Source organism: Lissotriton helveticus, chromosome 7 (assembly GCF_964261635.1).
Source record: "Lissotriton helveticus chromosome 7, aLisHel1.1, whole genome shotgun sequence".
Taxonomy (NCBI): Eukaryota; Metazoa; Chordata; class Amphibia; order Caudata; family Salamandridae; genus Lissotriton; species Lissotriton helveticus.
Window position 1 is genome coordinate 1,799,770,985 of NC_136068.1, and position 23,827 is coordinate 1,799,794,811.

Sequence of the window (23,827 nt, forward strand, 5' to 3'; positions counted from 1 at the left end):
CTCTACCGACTTGATTACATACTGGTGCCGGCGGCACAGGCCGTCTCGGTTAGGGAGGTTAGACACCTGGCCCGGGGTATATCCGATCACTCCCCAGTGTGGCTCTCCATTGATGCTCAGTTTGGGGCGGAGGGTAGAGTGGCCCCCGATTAATCGCTGGCACTTTCGTAATCCCAAAACCAGGGCGGGTATGGTCAAGTCCATCGATCAGTACTTTGCTGAGAATGTGGGGTCGGTGTCCTCTTCTGTTTCCTTGTGGGAGGCTTTTAAGACTATGATCCGTGGTCAAGCCCTCTCTCTGATTGCCGATGCTAAGAAAAGGAAGACTGAGGAGGTAGAAAGATTGGAGGCTGACCTCAGTAGCTTGGAGAGAGAGTTAGAGTCTGGTGCGACACAAGAAAAACGGCATGCGCTGCACCTTAAACAGTCGGATTATCGTGCTCTGGTGACAGATGCTGCCAAGGCTATGAGCCGGGAGCAGCAGGGACGCTTGTATGATGTGGGGGATAAAGCGGGAAAGTTGATTGCCTGGTTGGATAAGAAAGAAAGGGCGAGTCGTGTTGTGCCTGTGGTAGAACGTGCTGATGGAGTGCGAGTGGTCGACCCAATTGACATTGTGGAGAGTTTTGCGTGTTATTTCCAGAAGGTGTACGCACCAGTCTCAGACAGACCGGAGGAAGACTCGCATCTGTTGCTTAGGGATATCGCCTTGCCCTGTTTGTCTGATTCGGATAAAGAGCTCATGGAGTCGGAATTCTCCAATGATGAGTTGGCGCTCGCTATCCGCTCCATCCGCTCGGGTAAGGCTATGGGCCCGAATGGTACCCCCATCGAGCTGTACAAGTTACGTCCGGATAAAATGGCGCCTTACCTCCACGAGATGTTCCTGGAGTCGCGTGAGATTGGGTCACTCCCACGAGACCAGCTACTTGCATCCATGGTTGTGATTCATAAAGAGGGTAAACCCCGGGATTTATGTGCCTCATATCACTTTTGAATGCCGAACCCAAAATCTTGGCGAAACTGTTGGCTAATCGCCTCATAAAGGTGATTGGCGACTTGATACACCCGGATCAGTCCGGATTTATTCCGCACCCAACACAGCGCTCAACTTGCGTCGTCTCCATGGCGTCCTGGCGAGGGCGGGGTCCTTACGTGAGCCGGCCATCTTGGTGTCCTTGGATGCCACGATGGCCTTTGACACTGTAGAATGGCCGTATCTGTGGGCCGCCCTTGCGAAGTTTGGGTTCGGCCCCGGGTTTATCGGTTGGGTTAGACTCCTGTATGCGGAGCCGCTTGCCCAGGTAGTGGTTAATGGTAGGGTCTCGAAGTCCTTTGTGCTTGGGAGGGGTACACGACAGGGATGCCTGTTATCTCCTTTGCTGTTCGCGCTCGCCCTGGAACCCCTAGCTGCTTGACTGCGGTGGGAACCGTCGCTTAAGGGAATCAGATGGACCCCTGACTTTGAGGACCGCCTATCGTTATACGCGGATGATATTTTGCTATACCTCACCTCCCCGCGGAAATCGCTGGGAGTACTGTTTAGTGGCCTCAGCTCATTTGGCAAAAACTCCGGCCTGGTGATTAACTGGGCTAAATCCTGCGTTTATGCCCTCACTGGTGATGTGCCCCCGCTACCACGCAAATGCCCGATACAGATAACACAGATTGGATTCAAATATCTAGGGATGTTTATATCATTAGACCCCGCGGTACGTTACGAGCGCAACCTGCTCCCCCCCTCTGCTCCGGATTAAATCTGATGTGGCGGCCTGGAGTGGCCTGCCGTTGTCCCCGCTCGGAAGGGCTGCCCTTTTTAAGATGATGTCCCTGCCCCGGTTTTTATACGCCCTTCAGAATACACTTGATCTCGTGCCAGCGCGATACTTCCGCGAGGTAGAGGGTCTGCAGAGGCAATTAGTTTGGGGCGGGCATTCTCGTATCGCTCTTGCAAAATTGACGTTGCCTTGGTACGACGGGGGCATTGCATTGCCGGACATCAGGCGCTACTATTGGGCATCTCAACTGAGTGCAATTAACCATGCCACGTATGGCCCAACGCAGAACCCCGTGTTTGAAATGGACAAATGGCAGTTGCCGGGAGGGAATTACAATAGGGCACTATATTCTAAATCGAATTGTAAAGTACTGTCAGGGCCCACCGCAGTGGCCGTGCGGGTGTGGAGAAGTGCGAACGCAGCCATGGGATGGTCTGACAAATTGACCAGGGCGACCCCGCTGTATGCGGCGGAGAGACCTGGTAGCCTGTGGACGACGAAGGGCTTCGAGAAGTGGGACCTTATCGGTATCAGTACGATTGGGGATCTGTGGGTCAAAGATAGGATCAAGACCTTTGAGGAGCTGCAATCGGAATATGCTCTTAGTAATAGGGAGCATTTTCGCTATATACAGATCCGACATGCGCTCCACTCGGTCTTCCCGACCGGAACTGTCATTCCGGAATCCTCCCCCCTTGAGGATAGGGTGCTTGATGGCCATATTCCTGACAGCACCATATCTCTCATATATAAAAAACTGATTAACGACCGAACGGATCTGCTTCTGCAGCTCCGTGAGGCGTGGACCGGCGATGGACTGGAATTGGACGATGAAGATTGGCAGGCGGTGGTATCCTCCCCGAAAGAGGTCGCGATCCCGGCTCGTCTCCGGCTGGTGCAACTAAAGATTTTACACCGTATCTATGTAACTGGTCCCCGTCTGGTTCGTATGGGTCTCGCTGCGGATTGTAGTGTAGCTCCTATTTTCCCAATAGGCTCTGCGCATTGGAATAGTGCCTACAGCAGTAAAGGCCTAGGCCAGACGTTAACTAGGTCTACTACTGTCGATACTAGACTTAATTTTTGGGTTTGCCAGCTAAGCTCAGAGTTCGCTAGAAACTTTCTCGAATGTTCAAGGAAGGATTAACTCCCCTGATTAGACAAGAAGGGATTTAGTTTCTGACAACCATAGAACATGACAACTTTGCTCTCCCCTAATCAAGAGTCAATCTCGAGAGTCGTGTGAGCACAAGGCAATTATTTTACTCAGTCAGTACGTGCATTCTTAGTCTCATCAGAATGTAGAGAAAAGGAAGAGACGGGCGTGTTCAATAAAAGATGTTATTTATTGATCAGTCTCTTTTCTCGTACAAGAGAAATGGATCGATATTATTGCAATACTTATAGTTAAGTAAAGTGCATACATTAGAAGCAATAGTATAAAATAATACTGTAAAAACATTGATATGGTTTCTGAGCCATATGATGTTTAAAATGAATAAAATATATTTACATACACATATACATTTGACTAAACGTACTCAACTGGTGTTTCTAAATACGCCTACCCCGTGTACCTGACCTAAGTCTAATGCGTGGGCGGGAATAGAAAGTTACAGTTTAGTTTAAGTTTGTTTTTGCCAAGTGAATAACTAAAGAATTCTCTAGGAGGGGTTATTCAGTTCTGTACCTGGAATTTAGGATGAATGAGGAATGGTATCTCTTTCTCTGCTCTCGACATTCCAGGCTGCCTGCGAGGGCTGCCCAGAAGCGCCGGTGCTGGGTCTCTCGGCTTGAGATAGCAGCGCGTCTCTCAGCGCGTCAGGAAGGCGGGGCTGCTGGCTGCGGGGTCTGCTTCTGCTCTCGGCTTCGGCAAGTATGGCTGCTCCGTCTTGTCACCACGCGTGTGTTTGCATAGGGCAAGGTCGGCAATATTTATACCTTAAAGGTGCCGGGATTGACGTAAGGATGGACATAGGTACGTCAATAAAGATGTCATACGACTTGCTCGTTAGCACATTCTTTACTAAAGTTCTCTGTGAAATCAAAACAATGGCCGCACGGATTATCCAGGTTGTCATAGGTTTGATTTGTTATGAGAACGTCGTATGCCTTATCAGGGGCTGGAGGAATATCGCTTGTCTAATTAGATCTCAAGCGTTATGACCTAATCAGATAACACGTTCCTGTGCCGTAGTGTGACTGCGTCAGATAACGGTATCTGCATCATGGGGAATTTCTTGCCTCATGGGCTGACTGTTAGTTAACTAGCTAGTAAGTTTAACCAGAATAGGGTCAGGAATAGGGGGATCGAATCAGAACCTATAGAAATACACGACACCCACTCCACGCTAACTATGGTCATATCTACTAATCTATGCATAGTATAACATAGTACAACATACTATAGAGTATAGTGTATACCTTACCACCCCAAAATACACAAAATGCATTTCGAAATTTTCAAATATACTGAAAAATTGCAGTCATATATATTGTATGCACTTAAGCTATGAATTAAATGCAAAAGTAAACACGCATTGTTATGCATTATTGCTTGTTGGTATATGAGAAATACACATGAAATGGCTCTTAATATGGCTATACAGAAAAAAGTCGAAACCATTTCATCACATAAAATCTATTGCGAACATACCAGCGGGCAGCTAAAGTCTATAAAGTCTATAAAGTATCTAAAATAGAAATCTTAGTTCTCTAGGAATAGTCTCTTACTTTAAGCAGAAAATCAGTGTCCCGGGAAAAAATATATAGAAAAATATTTTAGGGGCTTGCTGAAAAAAGTTGCTGTCCGTGAACTGGATTGTAATTGTTCATGTGACTTTATTTTTAAAGTTGAAGGCCGAATTCAGGGAACGCCGTGTGCGAGTTAACTCAAAAGTCTCTATTTCTGTTCCGGAGAGAACATCATATCATTCAGGCTTTCGAAAAAACTGTCAACAGCTTCATGGGAAAGTTCCTCTAAGTCGGAAATAGGGGTAACCATGCATTCATGCGCATGATTGTCTCCATTGACATTCTGATTTGCATTGCTGACAGAAGGTCGTACCTGTTCGATGCTGCTTTCATCTTGAACTTCACTACTCTTCAATCGCAGTGGTGAAGATTCCAGGAATGCCGTCATCAGAATTGGCAGCCTTTGAGGGCAGCACAGTGCGTGAACCTTGGTAGGAACCAACAGTGTATCTGCATCCACTGGCGCATCCGATTGTAGCGTCAGACAGGTGTCTAACACGCATTCTTCTCCGCATAGCAGACACCTTAGTACAGGTAAAACACACCTTTGCCACATTGGTCGAAATGATAGAAACCAAGTCATGTTTAGGTCTCTAAGCCGGGATAGTCCCAGGATTTTTGATATCCGGTCCCGGTATCCAATGGCTAGGATCGTATCTTCCATTGTCGTGAGATTTTGTTCTGTGACATGGGTTGCCATAACGAAAAATAAGGACTAGGAATAGGATTCCTGCAATTAGTCCTAGGATCAGGGGAAGTCCGCCAAAAATCGAATGGACGAAGTCTGGAAAAATACCCAGTATGGCTTTGAATGGTGTTAATGCCATCGAAAATACTGTCTTAAATACCTTTGAGACCCCTGTGGTATCAGAAATATTTAAGATTTCGCTCAGGATTTCCGCGAAATGTACGGGGGAATTAGTTGATAATAATGTATGTATCTCTGCAGTCGTCCTTGCGACTTGTAGATCATACGTTTCTTTAGATGACGTGAGCCTTGTAGGCGTCTGAAGAAGCACTGTTTTCATTCTGCTTAAAGTGTCTATTCGAATAGAAGTAATCTTCAATCCGGGCCATACCCTTGCCTCCTTGTCTGGAAAGGAGCTGGGAAACAAAGAACGTCCACAGCACTTGACCTTCGCCGTCGTAGTGACGAGATAAGGAGTACCGGGCATAAGACTACAGCATCTGCGGTCTACAATAAGAATGTAACTCCCATTATAGAGTCTTTGAAAGAATGGTTCTATTTCAGTTGCAGGTGCGCCTTGCTGGTGACATGAAAGGTTGTATGAATTCCCTTCACAGGCTCCGTGCAAACTAATTCCGTTACACAGAAGCGTGCCGCTTAGTGACATAACACAATTGTTGCCACTAAGAAACACTTTCTGTCCTTTATTACTGACACATGCATGTGAATAGGGCAGGTTCCAAGTTGTTTTAAGGTACCCCTTTCCCAATTTCTCGTACATGCCAGCCTGTATATATTTTTGGCAGTATTGAAACCTGAAGGTTGAGATTGGAATATTTATGATTCCGTGGATTATCCATTCACTGACAGGTCGTTCTGACATTGTCAACGGTAATCTTTCTAGTTTTTCAATGCTCAAGATTGTATAATCAGCACCCTTCTGCGCCATACCGATCTGTCTATCAGTAAGGTTAAAGATTTGGAATAGTGACGTTGTGTTGATTAAACGCCAAGGCACATAGCCTGAACGCAGATTTTGTAACGTCCAGCCAAGCTGTACAATAGAACGCAATTGTGACTGACCATGTTGTAATAACAGTAAGTCTTGCGATAATATATCGATTGCTGACGACACAATGCTGTCCAATGAAAAAATTCTGGAGGACAGAGTCATTAACCCATTGTCCACTACAGAAAGTGATTTTTCCAAATTAATACGGTCAATTTCCCGTATTCTTTCTGCTGTCTCAATTTGAGTAACCTTCCAGGCCTCATTGTATGCTGCATATACAGAGGCTGCTATGAAACGCTTATGACGCTGTTTGCGTGGTCCCAGTATGAAATCACGCAAGTCAGCACCATCAGTAAGTAAAGTTAGGTGTTGCTTAATTTCAGGCAGTGTGGAAGTTTGTAGCCATTGAAGGCATAATTTGCCCACACTGTAGGTTGTTATTATCCCTGGGTGATGTCTTTGGGGATATCTAGGGTCTGGCCTGGTCATTTTGAAACCCTGTGTTTTATTCAGGAATCTATCTTGACAGTTATTTGTATCTGTGGGCCAGATCAACCATTGTTTCCAATCAGGATGTGTTCTGTTTTGGTTAAGTATATGGTTTATGTCTATTTCTTCATCTGTTTCAGAGTTATTGCTAAACATTGTTGGCTTTGGAATAGACAGGTTATTTAAATCTTTGATTTTGGCTAAGCCAAGACAGATGGTTTGTTGAACGGTGTCATTTAAAAATATCATTTGTTCTGGGATCATGCAGGCTCTAAACAAAGCTTCTAAACCCTGTACTTGCCATTCTTTTGTACCCCAAACACTTTTCAAATCAACATGTTTGTCCCAATAATCAAATCCAAAAGTATTCATTTTTTCAAAGAAAGAATCTGAATATATCAATTTTGTGTTGGTTATCATGGTTTTCATCCCTGTCTTGTTTGACAATTTGTAATAAAATGTTTCAGCATTAGTTATGTTAAAACCTGAAAAATATGAATATTTGCCATATACGGTTCTAGAGCTCCCTTTTGGAGGTGTAGCACAATGTTCCCATTGATTAAAATTTAAAACATTTCTAGGTTGTGCAGATTTATGCAAGAAATGGTTACCATAATGGTTATAGCAGTACATGCTGTCATAATTTGTAGAACCCTGCAAATAATCATGTTTTGTAAATTTAGCAGACATTACTAAGTCAGACATCATATTGTTTATACTTTCAAAGTCCCAATCATCAGCAAAAGAGTTTGGTTTTGCAAAATCACTCAAGGAGATCTTGATTTGGTGTGGATATTTCAGGATCTCGACCGGACCATAAATTTCATAGTCAGTGTTGTCCCAGGCTACCCCACCAGGTATTGGAATTGCTGTGAAGTTGGCTGAAGAAAGTTCTGAAGAAAGTTCTCGTTTCTTGACGTGTGAAGATGTGTGTGGTTTGAGGACCAAGTTGATGTTCTGACTTGCTGTGTCCATTTTAGCATATTTTCCCTCAATGAAGCGTCCCAAAGTAAATACCATGATGAGCCAAAGTATGAGGATAAATGCACCAAAACCCACCCAAAATGCAATCCATGGAGAAACTAGATATGTTTCTTTCAGTTGTTTTAAAAGTTCCTTCGCTTTGTCTTTAAAGGATTTTGATGATGGCTGTGTCTTTTGTTCGCTGAAGCCTTCAGAGGAATCATCGAAGTTGATGAAGTAACCGGATGCAGTTCTGTCAATTGTTCCAATTGGTTCAGGATTTTTGTTTCTTGCATTTTCACTTGGTACTTCTGTATAGATTGGTGTGTCTCTGCTAAATGTCTTTATTTGGGTTTTCAGAGGTCTAAGTTCTATTGCATTGTTGCATAGTCCTTGTTGTTCTTCCGTAGGCGTTTCGAATGTGATGAGCCTCTTTGATAGGACCTCTGTACTGGTAGCAAACCTTGGTGTTCTGCTACTTATTGGGAGTCCACTTGGCCTACTGTTTGTTATCGGCCACATGTTGTGGTTTTACCAGGTCGATGGATACAACTCGGTTCTCCTTTTTTCCAGCAAGTGGCGGTAGTACAACTGATCTTGTCCCGTTGACAGACAATACAGGAACTGCTTTTCTGTAAGAAGGCCCAAATTCCTTCTTTACCGCGATCTTCTCCCTGACTAGATCCCCGACTTTTGGAATCCAGACAGGTCTTGCTGGGACAGGTGGTGATACTTCAGTGGTCGTTGGCTGTTGTTTCAACTGTATGTTGCTCAGGTCTTTTCTTGTTTTGTTTAAGTCCTGCAAAATAGCCAAACGGTCTTTGACATCAAAGCTTTTTTCTGTTACCACTGAAGTCTGACTATCAAGGTCAGAGATCATCATCCTAGTTCCGAATAATAATTCGTACGGACTGAATCCCTTCAGAGAATTTCTTGGCAAGTTATTAAGACTACGTTGGACACTTATTAGATGTTTGACCCACCCAGCTCCCGAACCTAATATCCTTTCTATTATAGATTGCTTTCTGTCTTGGTTTTTTCTTTACACCATCCCATACCCTCAGGAAGGAAGTGAGAAGATTCCCGCTGGGCTGTGCTCATTTGGCCATTCTTTCCCCCCCCAGGCTGGATTGCCTGAGAAAAGGAAAAAAAATTGGTCGAACGTAGCATGCTCTTAGCGTATATGCCATTTAGACTCGCAAATCTTGTATAACAGTCCGGACGTCAGCCGAGTGTTGTGGATCTACATTATAAGTGGGAACTAGCCTGTATATGTTAATCGCAAGCCATTCTTTTTAGTGGTGATGTTATCTGCCTTGATACGACGAGGTATTAAACTGCTTCTCTCCCCACTGCGATCTCTGTTGCAGTTTGGGCAGTTTTTTACAAACATGGTGTAGTGCAGGCTCATGCCTGGCCACAAGTACCGTGATTGTAATTCTTCCAGAGAATCCTTTAATTTAAGGTGTCTGAGACCCTCGCCCATGTGTGCGTCTGCGATTAACAAGTTTCTCCTGTCCATGTTTGGAATCACTCTATCCCCCACTCCAGGGATTCGAGCAAAAGGAATGGAGTTTGCATCTATGATGTATGTGTAATTGAGTGGATAGTTGATCGGTAACGCCGAGCAGTCGCCTTTTGATGACGTTTATACTGCCAGCAATGTTTCGCCGTCAATGTATTTTAATGTACGCTTTTTCCGATCTACGGGAGCCGGTTTACTGGCTGCCGCTGCGGCTGTTTCAGCCAATGAATTCCCTACAACGTGAACGCCATCACGCTGGTGACTCAGTGAGTGTGTCACGTGAGTCTTTGGTAGTTCTTTTTTCAAAAGAGCTACCTGTTCCCAGAGCAGTCTCTGCTTTATTGGTGCATCCGTGTCATCTTTGTAATCGTTCTGAATCCAGGTCTGCAAATCCTTGTTATATGCTTTGACGCAGAAATATGAATCTGACACTATAAGTGTCGGGAATTCGCGATCCGCATTATCTAGCGCCATTTTCAAAGCTAATATTTCAGTTTGTAGTTCTGAATTAGTTTCTACTGAGTGTGTTTTTGTTAATAGAGGTCTTAGTTTACCTCCGTGCCACACTTCTTTTGTAATCTCACATGTGGGATTGTATGCATGTTCTCCCCAAACGGAGGGTTGAGCATGTCCGTCTGTATAGATTACACAGGCGTAATGTCGTAGAGGCAGAATGTCGATTGGCAGAGGATACGTTTTTTCATATTTTAGATTTTTTAATTCTTCTAGTTCTGGATCAAAGAAGTAATATACTTTGTCCGTTGTGATTGAATTTACCCATTGTAACCATTCTGGATCCAATGTTGTTGTTGGTAAATTACACGGTGTTGTTAATGCCTCAAAAGCTGATTCTGCTGTTCTGACTGTGATATGTCTACCGTCAGCTATGTCTTTTTCTCTAGCTATTGCCGTTTGAACTGCTTGAACAATTTTTCCTTTGTTGTTGAATCTCTGTTCAGCTTTTGTGTACAAATGTGATTTGAATGCAATTGGTACCTTATCTCCCTCATTAGAGGTTAGGTATGTGAATCCGTATCTCCCTGGGATGACTCGGATCACAAGGTTGCGTGTATTATCACGGGTTTCTAATTTTGTTTTAATTAGCATGTCTGTTTGTAAGGATCTCAAAATTTCTGTGTGTGCTTGAGTCCAACTGGATCTTTTAAAGTCTGGTTTAATTAGATCGTAAAGGGGTTTGACCCTTTCTGCGTAATTTGCAATGTAAGTTCTTCCGAAATTTAGGAAGCCTAGAATTGACTGTAGGTTTTTTAGTGTTTTAGGAGCTTGGATTACGGCACATTTCTCTAGGAAATTGTCTGCCAGGCTCTTGCCTTCACTTGATAACTCATATCCTAAGAATAGGACCGTCAGATGGGCAATTCTGGACTTTTTGAAGTTGAATTTGTAACCCTCTGCAGCGAAACCAAGTATTATGGTGTTCACTCTTTTCAAGTGAGTTTCCAAGTCATCATCTGTTAAGTAAATGTCATCGACATAAGATAATGCTTCATCATCATATAGTTGTAGTAATTCTGTTACTCTCGCTGAGAATACCCCCGGGCTGTTCTTGTACCCCTGGGCTAACCGACAGAATTGTTTTTGAGTGCCATTTACTGAGAATGCAGTTAAATATCTGCTCTCTGGTGCTATGTTTTGACAAAAGAAACCGTTGGAGATGTCCAAGGTTGTTTTGTATTTTTTGCGCACTATGTTATTCATTAGTGCAGCACTGTGTGAGTTTTGCACTGCAAAAGTTTTGCAACATGTGTTAAGGTGTCGGTAATCCAAAACTAGACGGTACGAATTGTCTGGTTTGGAGACCGGAAATAAAGGATTGTTCATTTGTGAGGTGCAAGTTTCAATCACCCCTTGGTATTCTAGCTGATCTAGTATTTCATTTACTTGTTTTTTAGCTTCTTGCTTAATTGGGTACTGCCTTTGTGCAGTAGGTTGTGATTTTAACTGGACTTTGTGAGGAGGAGAATCCTCATCCCATCCTACATGATTTTTATATAAAGCAGGTGCTAAGGCCACTGCCCACTTTCTAGCAAGTGTATATTTTTTATGAATCGGTATTTGATTCGAGAAGGCAGGCATAATTACTTCTTCGCCATGAGGGCACTCCCTGACAAACTCTGGTGGCCAGTCTTTTTCAGCTAGAAGGATGTCATAGCCCTTGGATAGGTTATCCCAAAATAGTCCCCTTATTTTCCTAGTCTTATCTCCCTCTATACGTAATGTTATCTCGTATATTTTGTGGGGCTTGCTAACTCTGGTATCTGCAGTTTCCACTTGAAGGTATTCATTCGTGTCCACTGTCTCCAGATGATTCATAAGGACTTTGCGAGCTATGCTCACCTCTGCTGCGCTGTCTAGCATTGTCTGAGCCCATTCTCCGTTTTTCAGTTGTGTCCTCAGTATTCTCGGCATTGTTAACTACCTTGATACTGGCTACCTTCTTTTTTGGAAATTGTGATTTCTTTTTCAGTTGAGCAGGTTCCTTGTCTTTGGACTTGGCGTGCTCTTCTGATCGTCCTCTTCTTTCCGATTTCTGCGAGGAATTCTGAAAAGATTGAGAGGGACGTGTATCAATGTCTTGATATCTATCAGGTTTTTTAATATTATCCCTATTTCTAAGGTTATATCTATTCCCAGAGGGTTCACTCTGAGGTGACCTTTGTCTCGGGTTTGGAGATTTCTCTCTTCGCCTAGGAGACCTTCCTCTGGACTGGAATTTCTTTTCTTTAGGATTGGATTGTTTATTTCCATCCCAGTTCTTCTTTGGTGAATTATTATTAAAAAATATTTTTTCTGGACTTGTAATCAGTTGCGGTTTTACTGGTATTCCACCTAGACTATCTCTGCCTAGTTCTTCATAGGATTTTTCTATGATTCTGGCAATTTCAGCTGGTTGGTCTGCTATATCTGTCTCTTTTAACCTCTGGCGGATCGCCACGTTTGCTGCTTCACCCTTTATGTTGGCTAGTAATATAGCCGAGACCTGCTTGAAGTCTTTTAGTAATTTCATACCAAGAGTTAAAGCTGGTTCTGGACCGTATTCATCTTGAATTTGTTTTAGCACATCTGGTATCACCGAAATGGATGGGACACCGTGCGTTTTTGTATAGATGGAAGCAAAGACTGTACCCCAAGTGTCACAGTCCTCAATGTGTGGTGCGATTCCCATTGGGAGACATATAGTCAGAATCCTGTGTTTTTCTAATGGGGTGGTGTCAGGAAACACCGCCTCTATTTGGGTAATTTTCTGTGCCAACCAGAATGGTATCTGTTCCCGTTTAGCTGGAACTTTACCTAGGCAGGATTGGATGTTCTGTGGTGTAATTTTATTTGTGTTCCCCTGGTGAGGGGTCAGCTGTGGAAGTTTAATCGCTGGCTGAATTGTTGAAGTCCGCATTACATACTGAACTAATTGTCTGTGAATTTTTAGTAGTTGTTTTAGCTGTATTAACAGCTCTGCTGCAGGCATTCTTTCGATGTCTGGATGTGGTGTGTATCCGGCTAGGACCGGCCACGTTGCTCCTGGTCTTCCTAAAGGACCGAGCCTTGTAATGTGATTGTTATGTATTAGGGCGCCATCAAATAAGAGCAAATGCTCTTGGAATTTGAGTGGTACTTCCACCTCCTCGAAAGGAGTGTACTCATTAGGAGGTTCCTCTACTTTGTAATAGTGGAAGTACTTTGTTACAGCATTTGCTGCTGGAAAATTTATCCATGTATAGTATACCTCTGTCTGCCGATATTCGTGTGCCTCGATTACGAATATGACTGTGCCACCTCTAGGTGTCAGTCCATTTTCTATAAGTTTTAGAGTTATAGCTCTCCTTTTGGCGACCTGGATGAGTATTATATCCGGGTCTGCATCGAGTGCTGTAGTATCAGCTGCTGCTATTTCAGTAGCTAATCTAATTGCCTCTCTTTCTTCATCACTCTCTGTCATTTTACCGACAGGAGGCTTATGTCTTTTGTTTGCAGATCAGGTTTCTTTATGGAACAAAGATTAGGTGCACAATATTTTGGAACTGTTTTATCCTTCAACGTTGACTAGACCAAGAACCATACATAGGAGTTCCCTCCTGCGAGGTTTTGGAGGATATTATAACCTTTCACCCACTCCAGACGTCTTTGGAGTATTTAGGAAAAGGGGTCTGAGTGAGAAAGCACGACTGAGTTACTCTAAATGTCTTACGTTAGTTTTATCGCCCTTTCCAAACGCGTTGGGCGCCATGTAGTGTAGCTCCTATTTTCCCAATAGGCTCTGCGCATTGGAATAGTGCCTACAGCAGTAAAGGCCTAGGCCAGACGTTAACTAGGTCTACTACTGTCGATACTAGACTTAATTTTTGGGTTTGCCAGCTAAGCTCAGAGTTCGCTAGAAACTTTCTCGAATGTTCAAGGAAGGATTAACTCCCCTGATTAGACAAGAAGGGATTTAGTTTCTGACAACCATAGAACATGACAACTTTGCTCTCCCCTAATCAAGAGTCAATCTCGAGAGTCGTGTGAGCACAAGGCAATTATTTTACTCAGTCAGTACGTGCATTCTTAGTCTCATCAGAATGTAGAGAAAAGGAAGAGACGGGCGTGTTCAATAAAAGATGTTATTTATTGATCAGTCTCTTTTCTCGTACAAGAGAAATGGATCGATATTATTGCAATACTTATAGTTAAGTAAAGTGCATACATTAGAAGCAATAGTATAAAATAATACTGTAAAAACATTGATATGGTTTCTGAGCCATATGATGTTTAAAATGAATAAAATATATTTACATACACATATACATTTGACTAAACGTACTCAACTGGTGTTTCTAAATACGCCTACCCCGTGTACCTGACCTAAGTCTAATGCGTGGGCGGGAATAGAAAGTTACAGTTTAGTTTAAGTTTGTTTTTGCCAAGTGAATAACTAAAGAATTCTCTAGGAGGGGTTATTCAGTTCTGTACCTGGAATTTAGGATGAATGAGGAATGGTATCTCTTTCTCTGCTCTCGATATTCCAGGCTGCCTGCGAGGGCTGCCCAGAAGCGCCGGTGCTGGGTCTCTCGGCTTGAGATAGCAGCGCGTCTCTCAGCGCGTCAGGAAGGCGGGGCTGCTGGCTGCGGGGTCTGCTTCTGCTCTCGGCTTCGGCAAGTATGGCTGCTCCGTCTTGTCACCACGCGTGTGTTTGCATAGGGCAAGGTCGGCAATATTTATACCTTAAAGGTGCCGGGATTGACGTAAGGATGGACATAGGTACGTCAATAAAGATGTCATACGACTTGCTCGTTAGCACATTCTTTACTAAAGTTCTCTGTGAAATCAAAACAATGGCCGCACGGATTATCCAGGTTGTCATAGGTTTGATTTGTTATGAGAACGTTGTATGCCTTATCAGGGGCTGGAGGAATATCGCTTGTCTAATTAGATCTCAAGCGTTATGACCTAATCAGATAACACGTTCCTGTGCCGTAGTGTGACTGCGTCAGATAACGGTATCTGCATCATGGGGAATTTCTTGCCTCATGGGCTGACTGTTAGTTAACTAGCTAGTAAGTTTAACCAGAATAGGGTCAGGAATAGGGGGATCGAATCAGAACCTATAGAAATACACGACAGGATGGAGTGTGTAGGTGTGGCTGTGGTGCGCTGGGTACCTTCCTACATATTATATGGGAATGCCCGGCTGTGGCTCTGTTCTGGAACCGTGTGCATGTGATTATGGAAGAGGTCACGGGAGTCTCTCTGCTGCCTGAGGCCCGCCGTTGTTTGCTGAATATATGGGAGCCGAATGACTACACTGTGGCACACACGCAATGGGCTACGCTTGGCAACATGGTGGCTAAAAGAGACATAGCACAGTTATGGGGGTCCCAGAGGGCACCTACGAGTTCTGCGTGGGAAGAAAATATGGACTGGTGCATGTTCAGGGAAAAAACGGTATATGTTGCACGTGGTAGACCCAAGAAGTGGGATAGGGTATGGAACCAATGGAATTCGTATCGTGGGGAGATCTGTGCCCCCCCGTTCGCGGGGGCCCCGGTGCTGCCACAGTCCCTGTGACCTGACGTTCCTACAAATATTTAGATTTTCGTATTATGTGCCTGATTACCCGGGCCCCCCCCTCCCACTTCTCATTTCATCCTTGTTTTTATATGTTTATATGATATGACTCTCCCCATGAGAAGCATGTTCGCCGCATTGCCTCTTGTTTCGTGTGTTATTGTTGTTTCTTCTTGTTTCATATAACAATTAAAATAGTAAGACCTTCACTATTTCCTACACCACTATTCTGCTCCTGTCGAAACGATACGTTGAATTGCTGCTGGGCCCCCGGGCTGTCAGCTGAAAGCTGTGTAAATTGGCAATACCGACTGTTTTAGCGACTGCCGGCCCCTGTGGTTGTAGGCTCGCAAGTGTAATACTGCAATTGAACTAAAGGTTTTAAAAAAAAAAAAAAGAGAAAGTGTTCCTTTCTAAGGCACGATATTGTGTGCATGTTTCTGCTCGTTAGCATGTTATGGGCCCTAGAACTGTGCTAAAATAATCCTTAGTTGTAAAGCGCAAACATATCACCCCTTTAGGTTTTAAGGCGCTGTGGGGGTGTGGGGGAGATTAAGTGAGCTGTTGTCCATAATCACTGGATGCTGATCTGCCACCAGCGCCGGGATCGAACCATTATCCCTCGCTCATAGTCAGCCGTTCTGGCCGCTATGCTACACCTATCACTAGAAGTGACCGGGATCCTATATGAAGAAACTGCACAGCACAAAAACAGGATTTGCAAATCTATTCTTAGTTGCAGAAATTATCAGTAAGAGAAGCAGCCATAGCCTCTCGGTGAATCCTAAAACTGAACGCCGAAAGAGTTCGCCGGCCTCTTCCTGATGACTGCTGACGACGCAACCGCCTCAAGTGCATTTTCTCATAAGCACGGCCCGCCTTCTGTCGGTAAATCTTTTGCGTCTCTCAAACACCTTGAAATCCTCTTTTTGCCCCAGCTGGCTGAAGATTCATTATTTCATGTGCAATGTAGAGTGCACAAAACTGCCATTGTGCAGCCAGGTGTAGGCACAAATATACGTGTACAAATCTTGTAAGCCTTTCTTTAGCACTTAAGCTTCGAGCCCTATGTTTGGAATGTGTTCTTTCACGGCCGCGAGGCCGTGCATGCTTCAAAGGGCTCACTTCTCCCCCCCCCTCTCTTCAGAAAGCGTCTCTGGTGTCGGTGGGTTGTTACATGGACTGTCTTGACATCTCTAGAGTGTGCCATAAATGTCGCTGTTTGTGCAGCCAGGTGTAGGCATAAATATGCGTGTACTAATCTTGTAAGCCTTTCTTTAGCGCTTAAGCTTCGAGCCCTATGTTTGGAATGTGATCGAAAAGAAAGTGAGGTATAATGAGTGTAGTAAAACAGGGTCTTGTTCAAAGAAATGTGTTGCCTATTCCCCCACTTCCCGCTGCGCGATCACATATTTTTTATTTTAAAGCAGTTTTTATATTTCAAAGGTGTTGGTGAAAGCTCTACAGTGGTGTAAATGATGTAGGACTCGCCAATAAGTAATTCCAGGAGTAATGTCCACATTGGGAGTAGATCTGCAGGTGTAAAATGTGCTATATTTCAAATGTATATATTTAATGTTATTTAACATGTTGTTCGGTTTTACCTTACCGCTCTTGTCGTCTGACTCATGACACTAAACCGCATCCCTCATAGGCTGAACATCAAGCACTTGATCCGCCGGGCTACCTGTGTGGGTGAGCACCTTGACACCCCACCGAGAGGTGCTGTGCTCTGGAAATACTTTGTTACGACTCAATCGCATTTATTTTTGCGGTCTAGCCTGGGAGGAATTATTCAGACCTCACTTTCCACTTCGCTCTTTTCCATTTTTACCACTACTGTAAGCATTACGTCAAATAATGACGCTCTGGAAACAGATGACAGTGCGGTGGCTCTAATCGGGCTGTAGGTGGCAGTGTTGCAAGGCCGGCTTGGTTCTCTGACTCATTTGACATTAAGGTAATGTATTATTTACTGTACATTACACGGGCAGGCCGTTTCTCACAGTATGACTAATACGGAAGTTTACTAGAAAGATCGTTCGGTGATAGCAGCCCACAGCAGACACATTAAGTAACACTCGCTGACAGAAGCTGGAATAAAAGGAAAGACTAATACAATCCCCCTTTATACTTTTCTAGCAAAGTACAAAGAATAAAGGAAAATAAACTTAATTGGAGTGGAACCGAGAAACCGAATGCATATTCTGAACTTTCTCTTAGACCTTGTCACTTCCGTTTAAGAATCGTATTTGCTGTGAATTATTCTGGCAGGCACTCTGACATTGTATGCATTATATGTCCCTTCCGCAGCTGCTTCGCTGCCATCGCTCGTTTCACTTTTGCGCATTATTTGATTTATGTATAGCGCCTAGCACAACTCCCTGGTCTCTTCTCTTCTCCTGTGCTGAACTGCTGTTCTCTTCCACCCGCCTCCTTCTTTAACTCCCTGTTATCTTTTCCTGTGCTGATCTGCTGCTCTCGTCCACCCCAACTCCTTCCTTAACTCTCTGTTCACTTCTCTTCTCCTGTGCTGATCTGCTGTTCTTTCACCCCGCCTCCTTCTCTAACTCCCTGTTCTCTTCCCCTGTGCTAATATGTTGTTCTCTTTCACCCACTTCCTTCCTTAACTCCCTGTTCTCTTCTGCTGTGCTGTTCTGCTGCTATCTTCCAACCCATCTCCTTCTTTAACTCCATGTTCTCTTCACCTGTGCTGATCTGCTGCCCTTTCCACCCGCCTCCTTCCTTACCTCCCTGTTCTCTTCTCCTGTGCTGATCTGCTGCTCTCTTCCACCCGCCTCCTTCTTTAACTACCTGTTCTCTTCTCTCGTGCTGATCTGCTGTTCTCTTCCACCCCACCTCCTTCTCTACCTCCCTGTTCTCTTCTCCCGTGCTGTTCTGCTGCTCTTTTCCACCCCACCTCCTTCTTTAACTCGCTGTGCTAATCTGCTGCTCTCTTCCACCTCACCTCCTTCTCTAACTCTCTGTTCTCTTCTCATGTGCTGATCTGTTGCTCTCTTCCACCCCACCTCCTTCTTTAACTCCCTGTTAACTTCTGCTGATCTACTGCTCTCTTCCAACCCACCTCCTTCTTTAAGTCCCTGTTCAATTCTGCTGTGCTGATCTGTTCCTCTCTTCCACCCACCTCCTTCTCTAACTCCCGGCCCTGCCCTCACTCTATCTATCTATCGCCCTCACTCTATCTATCTGTCTGTCGCCCTCACTCTATCTATCTATCGCCATCACTCTATCTATCTATCTATCGCCCTCACTCTATCTGTTGCCCTTACTCTATCTATCTGTCGCCCTCACTCTATCTGTTGCCCTCACTCTATCTATCTGTTGCCCTCACTCTATCTATCTGTCGCCCTCATCTATCTATCTGTCGCCCTCACTCTATCTATCAGTCTATCGCCCTCACTCTATCTATCTATCGCCCTCACTCTATCTATCTGCCTCACTCTATCTGTCTATCTATCTATCGCCATCACTCTATTTATCGATCTATCTTTCGCCCTCACTCTATTTATCTATCTATCGCCCTCACTCTATTTATCTATCTATCTATCGCCCTCACTCTATTTATCTATCTATCTTTCGCCCTCACTCTATCTATCTTTCGCCCTCCCACTAGCTATCTATCGCCCTCAGTCTATCTGTCTATAGCACCACCACAGCATCACTCAGGGGGCACCACAGCATCACTCAGGGGCACCACAACATCACTAGGCGCTACCACAGCATCACTGAACGCCACAGCATCACTCGTCGCCACCACAACATCACTCAGCGCCACCACAGCATCCATCTGTGCAACTATTCTACAACAACTGGTTCAAATATGTTCTCTCAATGTTTCAAGCTTTATTACAAATGTTACAAAAATATGTTAATATTTCACTTCTGTTCTTGGATTTTCGCCACAATAAAACACACTGAACATAATCTTCACAAAAGTTATTTACTAAAGTTTAAGCTATTGCCATTATAAATTACAATTACTTTTTTTTTTTTTTTAATTTATTTTTATTGCAAAGTTTTATAGCATCATCGTCACAGTACAGTGAACCACCTACAACCCTGAGGCCGGTGTACATCATGGGGCAAAGTGAAGCATTTCAGAGACCTTATAGCCTCGTCTGGTTGCAGAGTCAGCTGCAGTCAACAGGATGATCGATCACGTGTACCGAACGTACTTCTCAAGTAAAAACGTACTTTGCTTTTACATTTTTGTGGCTGTTTCCAACGTAAACTTAAACCAAAAGGACAAAAACAGAACAATACAAACTGCACACAAGAATCAGTACTGTGATGGGTTATTCTCAGCATGTTATCTAGCATCCAAGACGTCACATACGAAATCAATCACGCAAACTTCCAGTCACACCCCATTCGTGTTCCCCTCCTTGATCAAGATCCACCGCTATGTGGTCAGCCCCTCCCTTGTCTAATCAGAATCCCCCTCTTCGTCAGACCCCTCAAGGTCCTCATCTGCCAGTGGCTCACAGATATCTCCTCTATATGAATTCCACGGTGTCCAAACCCCATTCCATTTGCGCGGATTATTTCTCAGTTTATAGACTGCCCTTTCTGTCAACATGAGCATATCCATGTTTTTGGTCCATTGTGCCAGCGTGGGGAGATCCGCCGTCCCCCATTTTTGAGCTATATCTCGTTTGGCCGTGACAAGTCCTATTGTGGTCCACGCCCTTTCATAGAAAGTAAGATCTGTAGGCCCCCAAATATTTAGTAAGCAGAGCCGTGGGTCCAGTGTAAGGGAGGTGTGAAGTGTTTGTGCGATAGTGCGAATTATTCGCTGCCAAAAACCAACAATGCGTGGGCAGTCCCACAATGTGTGTATAAACGTGCCCTCGTCCCCGCATTCCCTAAGACAGTATGGGTGATCCGCCCTCTGCAGTTTGTGTAGTGTCGTGCGGGTATAGTAAATCCTATGGAAATTTTTTAATTGTACCAAGCGGAACTTGGATGATATACCTGCCTCACGTGGAGACGCCATGGCTGCATTCCAGTCGGATTCATCCAAGTCTCCGACATCGGTCGTCCATTTGTCCTTTAATTTCTGCAGCGGATCAGGTATATTGTTAAGTATTTTACGGTACGTTAACGAGGTTGCTCCTTCTTGCATGAAATCTGTGAGAAGACGGTCCTCTAGTGGGGAGGAGTCAGGTGGAGATGTATCAGGTGGGATTGCCGCCTGCAGGGCGTGTCTGATCTGAATGTACCTATACAGTTCGGTATCCCTCAGTTCGTACTGTTCCTGAAGGGTCGTGAACGGGACCACTCCTTCTCCAGTCCACATATCTCCCACAGTCGAGATCCCAATGTTGTCCCACTGAGTAAAGCCCTTAGAGCGCCTTAGATGACCCAGCGCTTTGGTGTCCCACAGAGGCGTGAGCTTTGTGACGATCCCTCCCCATCGTAGTCTCGCTTGTGCCCTGTACCACAATGGAACGGTGTGTTTAGTGGGTCCTATGAGCTTTGCCGCAATGCCCCGGTGATATAGAGGAGCCAGTAAACTATTTGTGCCCAATTGTACCCTGTCCGCTTTGTAGGCCGGATCCTCTTGCGGGGCGTGCAACCACTGGTTTAGGATCTTAAGTTGGGCCGCCCAATAATAGAATTGCATATTAGGCAGTGCAATGTCCCCATCATACCAGCCCCTATTCAGCTTTGTGTGTGAAATCCGAGCTGGCCGGTTCCCCCAAAGCAGATTCGAGATCTGTGCTGTCACTTTCTGCAGGAAACCGGCAGGTATCATATACGGGGTATTTTCAAGGACGTACAGAAATCGCGGCAGGGCCATCATTTTAAATAACGCTGCCCTGCCCAGCAATGTCAGCGGGAGTTCTTTCCAGTGTCGCACATCGCTACGGAGTCGGGACAGGGGAGGCAACAGGTTGAGTCTGGCGAATTCCGTCTCATCTCGAGTGATGTGTATTCCCAGGTATTTAAAGGAGGATGGAGCTATCCCCAGCGGACAGGAGTCCGGCAACGGCGGAAGCGGCCCCCTGAGCTCAAAAAGTATCGACTTCGCCCAGTTGATGGTGTATCCCGATACTCTCCCGTGTGAGTCGCAGATCGCTAGGAGGTGGGGCAAACTATGCTCCAGGTCCGTGAGGTATATCAACATATCATCCGCGTAGAGGGACACTCTGTCCTCCCATTGCGAATCCCAACCTATTCCCTTCAGAAGCGGCGTAGTCCGGATAGTGACCGCCAACGGTTCGAGGACCAGAGCAAAGAGGAGAGGCGAGAGAGGGCAACCCTGTCTTGTACCCAGGCAGATGGTCCGAGAAATGTGGCCATTCGCCACTATCCTGGCCATAGGATCCTTATAGAGCATCTTTATCCAGGAGATAAAGACGGGGCCGAAGCCCATCCGTGCCAGCACCGCGAAGAGGTATCCCCACTCCACCAAGTCGAACGCCATTTTGGCGTCTAGCGATAGTATCGCTGCCGGTTCTCGTAACAATGAAAGGCGTGCCACAACTCCGTGTACCCTGCGAAGGTTAAGGGCCGTGCTTCTATGTGGCATGAAGCCGGATTGATCCGGGTGTATCAGTTGAGTTAAGTATGGCATAAGTCTATTTGCCAGCACTTTCGCTATAATTTTGGCCTCTGGGTTTAAGAGGGAAATAGGCCTGTACGAATTATAGTCGTTGGGTGGCTTACCCGGTTTCGGGATCGCGACAATAGTCGCCATCCGTTGGTCTTCGGGCAGAATTCCCTTCAACCTACTCTCTTCATACATCTGAAGGAGAGGCGCACTCAGCGATTCAGCCATGGCTTTAAACCATTCAATGGGCACCCCATTGGGGCCCAGAGCCTTACCCGAGTGAAGGGAGTCTATGGCTGATGTAATTTCCTCAATCATTAAGGGGGCATCGATATCCTTCGCCGCCTCAGTTGTCAAGGACGGCAGGGGCACCTGATCGAGGGTGTCTCGGGCCTCGTCCTCCGTCACCACTATCGTCGGAGTATATACTTCATGGAAGTGGTCAGCCAGGGTTTCTACGATATCTTCGGGTCGTGTGTGAACGGTGCCACTGGGGTCTGTAATCTGTAGTATATGCCTACTCCCCCCATGTGTCCTGTCTAGCCATGCCAGGAGTTTACTTGCCTTATCCCCTATGTCGTAGACTCTGTGCTTGGTCGCGGCTATGTCCGCCGTTGTCACTTGCCTCAAGTGATCCTTTAGGCGGCGCTGGTGTATCTGTAGGTCATGAAGTGTGGCCTCCGAAGGGTCCGCCATATGGGCAGTGTTGGCCCTCTCGAGGCCCAATTCCAGTTCTAGTGCCTCCTTCCTGTGTACTCGTTTGTGATTTGATATCGCCGCTATGGCCTGGCCCCTGAGCACTGTTTGTAGCCTCCCACAATATTGAGGGGGAGTCCACCGATGACCGGTTCTCCTCAAAGTAGAGCCGGGTTGCTTTCTTTAGGTCTTTACATATCAGTGGCGCTTTGAGATAACCTGGAAAGATCGGAAATACTCTCTTGCGTTTGGCGCCTGTACATGTCACGGTGAGAGTGACTGGCGAGTGATCCGAGATGCCCCTCGGCTGTATCGTCGCCTCACTAATGTTGAGGAGACCGTTACTTAAGGTGAAAAAGTAGTCTATCCTGGAAAGACTGTTGTGAGTCGCTGAATAATAGGAGTAATGTTGCTGCTCCGGGTGGAGTGCACGCCATACATCCACCAGACCCTGTGCTTTTAGAAAGTGTTGTAGTTTGCTAGGGCCAGATGCCTGCGGACGTGCAGGAAACCGATCAAGGGTGTCTGTGAGTGTCATGTTAAAGTCTCCGCCCACAATTAAGTCCCCGTCGGGGAGTTCCAACAGGAATTTGCCGAGGTCTGGCAGGGCCACTGAGTGCAGTGCCGGCGGAATATAGACCGAGACCACATTCAGTAGTCTCCCCTCCCACTGCCCATGTACTGCCGCGAAGCGGCCCTGATCATCTATTTTCGTGGATTTCACTATGTAGTGGGAGGACTTCCTCAGCAGTATGCCTGTGCCCCGGGACCCCGAGGAGAAGTCAGCGTGTGCTACCATATGGTACCCCCTCCTATTCAATGCCCGTGTGGTCTCCCCCATTAAGTGTGTTTCCTGTAGGAGTATCAGAGTGGGTCCCCGCCTCTTAATGCTTTGCAATACTAGGCCCCTTTTGATCTTGTCGCCCAATCCCCTAACGTTCCATGACATGATTTGCAGCGGGGTCGGTGTGGTGTGATTATCAGGCCTGGCCATAGGAAGAGTCGGAGGGTGGGCCCGGAGGAGCCCGATGGAGAAAGTCTCGTATCATTGTAACGGAGGGAGCATTATAGACCGTGGGGCTGTCGCTCCATGAGTGGGGTGTCGTGTGGGGACGAACATGAGGCAGAAGGGACTTCTTCCGCCCTCCCTCCAGTTGACTGTCCCAGTGACGTGCGATGCCTCCCGTGTGTTGAGTCCTACCAATGAACATGTGTGCATACAGTATCCAAACAAACTGGACCAACTGGTCCCAAACTATAACTATTCTTGAACCCCCATCCA

General features: G+C 45.5%; 1 protein-coding gene across 1 annotated transcript in view; it reads left to right on the forward strand.

The window, feature by feature from the left end:
- The window catches only part of LOC144770779 (phospholipase A2 inhibitor gamma subunit B-like), an 892,650-nt gene that overhangs the window by 486,074 nt on the left and 382,749 nt on the right, over positions 1–23,827 (forward strand). The window lies entirely within an intron of this gene.